This window comes from Coregonus lavaretus (assembly GCF_964263955.1).
Source record: "Coregonus lavaretus genome assembly, chromosome: 25".
Taxonomy (NCBI): domain Eukaryota; kingdom Metazoa; phylum Chordata; class Actinopteri; order Salmoniformes; family Salmonidae; genus Coregonus; species Coregonus lavaretus.
The window spans coordinates 41,604,139-41,608,075 of record NC_140012.1 but is presented as its reverse complement, the minus strand read 5'-3'; positions in this window follow the sequence as shown (position 1 = coordinate 41,608,075).

Here is a 3,937-nt window from a genome sequence, read left to right as displayed (position 1 = left end):
TAGGAGGAGGAGAGAGAGAGAACACAGCATCTAGGAGGAGGAGAGAGAGAGAACACAGCATCTAGGAGGAGGAGAGAGAGAGAACACAGCATCTAGGAGGAGGAGAGGAGAGAACACAGCATCTAGGAGGAGAGAGAGAGAACACAGCATCTAGGAGGAGGAGAGAGAGAACACAGCATCTAGGAGGAGGAGAGAGAGAGAACACAGCATCTAGGAGGAGGAGAGAGAGAGAACACAGCATCTAGGAGGAGGAGAGAGAGAGAACACAGCATCTAGGAGGAGGAGAGAGAGAGAACACAGCATCTAGGAGGAGGAGAGAGAGAACACAGCATCTAGGAGGAGGAGAGAGAGAGAACACAGCATCTAGGAGGAGGAGAGAGAGAGAACACAGCATCTAGGAGGAGGAGAGAGAGAGAACACAGCATCTAGGAGGAGGAGAGAGAGAGAACACAGCATCTAGGAGGAGGAGAGAGAGAGAACACAGCATCTAGGAGGAGGAGAGAGAGAGAACACAGCATCTAGGAGGAGGAGAGAGAGAGAACACAGCATCTAGGGAGGAGAGGAAAAGAATTAGGAGGAGAGAGAGAGAACACAGCATCTAGGAGGAGGAGAGAGAGAGAACACAGCATCTAGGAGGAGGAGAGAGAGAGAACACAGCATCTAGGAGGAGGAGAGAGAGAGAACACAGCATCTAGGAGGAGAGAGAGAGAGAACACAGCATCTAGGAGGAGGAGAGAGAGAGAACACAGCATCTAGGAGGAGGAGAGAGAGAGAACACAGCATCTAGGAGGAGGAGAGAGAGAGAACACAGCATCTAGGAGGAGGAGAGAGAGAGAACACAGCATCTAGGAGGAGGAGAGAGAGAGAGAACACAGCATCTAGGAGGAGGAGAGAGAGAGAACACAGCATCTAGGAGGAGGGAGAGAGAGAGAACACAGCATCTAGGAGGAGGAGAGAGAGAGAGAACACAGCATCTAGGAGGAGGAGAGAGAGAGAACACAGCATCTAGGAGGAGGAGAGAGAGAGAACACAGCATCTAGGAGGAGGAGAGAGAGAGAACACAGCATCTAGGAGGAGGAGAGAGAGAGAACACAGCATCTAGGAGGAGGAGAGAGAGAGAACACAGCATCTAGGAGGAGGAGAGAGAGAGAACACAGCATCTAGGAGGAGGAGAGAGAGAGAGAACACAGCATCTAGGAGGAGGAGAGAGAGAGAACACAGCATCTAGGAGGAGGAGAGAGAGAGAACACAGCATCTAGGAGGAGGAGAGAGAGAGAACACAGCATCTAGGAGGAGGAGAGAGAGAGAACACAGCATCTAGGAGGAGGAGAGAGAGAGAACACAGCATCTAGGAGGAGGAGAGAGAGAGAACACAGCATCTAGGAGGAGGAGAGAGAGAGAACACAGCATCTAGGAGGAGGAGAGAGAGAGAACACAGCATCTAGGAGGAGGAGAGAGAGAGAACACAGCATCTAGGAGGAGGAGAGAGAGAGAACACAGCATCTAGGAGGAGGAGAGAGAGAGAACACAGCATCTAGGAGGAGGAGAGAGAGAGAACACAGCATCTAGGAGGAGGAGAGAGAGAGAGAACACAGCATCTAGGAGGAGGAGAGAGAGAGAGAGAACACAGCATCTAGGAGGAGGAGAGAGAGAACACAGCATCTAGGAGGAGGAGAGAGAGAGGAACACAGCATCTAGGAGGAGGAGAGAGAGAGAACACAGCATCTAGGAGGAGGAGAGAGAGAGAACACAGCATCTAGGAGGAGGAGAGAGAGAGAACACAGCATCTAGGAGGAGAGAGAGAGAGAGAACACAGCATCTAGGAGGAGGAGAGAGAGAGAACACAGCATCTAGGAGGAGGAGAGAGAGAGAACACAGCATCTAGGAGGAGGAGAGAGAGAGAGAACACAGCATCTAGGAGGAGGAGAGAGAGAGAACACAGCATCTAGGAGGAGGGAGAGAGAGAGAACACAGCATCTAGGAGGAGGAGGAGCATGAGGAGGAGAGAGAGAGAACACAGCATCTAGGAGGAGGAGAGAGAGAGAGAACACAGCATCTAGGAGGAGGAGAGAGAGAGAACACAGCATCTAGGAGGAGGAGGAGAGAGAGAGAACACAGCATCTAGGAGGAGGAGAGAGAGAGAACACAGCATCTAGGAGGAGGAGAGAGAGAGAACACAGCATCTAGGAGGAGGAGAGAGAGAGAACACAGCATCTAGGAGGAGGAGAGAGAGAGAACACAGCATCTAGGAGGAGGAGAGAGAGAGAACACAGCATCTAGGAGGAGGAGAGAGAGAGAGAACACAGCATCTAGGAGGAGGAGAGAGAGAGAACACAGCATCTAGGAGGAGGAGAGAGAGAGAACACAGCATCTAGGAGGAGGAGAGAGAGAGAACACAGCATCTAGGAGGAGGAGAGAGAGAAACACAGCATCTAGGAGGAGGAGAGAGAGAGAACACAGCATCTAGGAGGAGGAGAGAGAGAGAACACAGCATCTAGGAGGAGGAGAGAGAGAGAACACAGCATCTAGGAGGAGGAGAGAGAGAGAACACAGCATCTAGGAGGAGGAGAGAGAGAGAACACAGCATCTAGGAGGAGGAGAGAGAGAGAACACAGCATCTAGGAGGAGGAGAGAGAGAGAACACAGCATCTAGGAGGAGGAGAGAGAGAGAACACAGCATCTAGGAGGAGGAGAGAGAGAGAACACAGCATCTAGGAGGAGGAGAGAGAGAGAACACAGCATCTAGGAGGAGGAGAGAGAGAGAACACAGCATCTAGGAGGAGGAGAGAGAGAGAACACAGCATCTAGGAGGAGGAGAGAGAGAGAACACAGCATCTAGGAGGAGGAGAGAGAGAGAACACAGCATCTAGGAGGAGGAGAGAGAGAGAACACAGCATCTAGGAGGAGGAGAGAGAGAGAACACAGCATCTAGGAGGAGGAGAGAGAGAGAACACAGCATCTAGGAGGAGGAGAGAGAGAGAGAACACAGCATCTAGGAGGAGGAGAGAGAGAGAACACAGCATCTAGGAGGAGGAGAGAGAGAGAACACAGCATCTAGGAGGAGGAGAGAGAGAGAGAACACAGCATCTAGGAGGAGGAGAGAGAGAGAACACAGCATCTAGGAGGAGGAGAGAGAGAGAACACAGCATCTAGGAGGAGGAGAGAGAGAGAACACAGCATCTAGGAGGAGGAGAGAGAGAGAACACAGCATCTAGGAGGAGGAGAGAGAGAGAGAACACAGCATCTAGGAGGAGGAGAGAGAGAGAACACAGCATCTAGGAGGAGGAGAGAGAGAGAACACAGCATCTAGGAGGAGGAGAGAGAGAGAGAACACAGCATCTAGGAGGAGGAGAGAGAGAACACAGCATCTAGGAGGAGGAGAGAGAGAGAACACAGCATCTAGGAGGAGGAGAGAGAGAGAACACAGCATCTAGGAGGAGGAGAGAGAGAGAGAACACAGCATCTAGGAGGAGGAGAGAGAGAGAACACAGCATCTAGGAGGAGGAGAGAGAGAGAGAACACAGCATCTAGGAGGAGGAGAGAGAGAGAGAACACAGCATCTAGGAGGAGGAGAGAGAGAGAACACAGCATCTAGGAGGAGGAGAGAGAGAGAACACAGCATCTAGGAGGAGGAGAGAGAGAGAACACAGCATCTAGGAGGAGGAGAGAGAGAGAACACAGCATCTAGGAGGAGGAGAGAGAGAGAGAACACAGCATCTAGGAGGAGGAGAGAGAGAGAACACAGCATCTAGGAGGAGGAGGAGAGAGAGAACACAGCATCTAGGAGGAGAGAGAGAGAGAGAACACAGCATCTAGGAGGAGGAGAGAGAGAGAACACAGCATCTAGGAGGAGGAGGAGAGAGAACACAGCATCTAGGAGGAGGAGGAGAGAGAGAACACAGCATCTAGGAGGAGGAGAGAGAGAACACAGCATCTA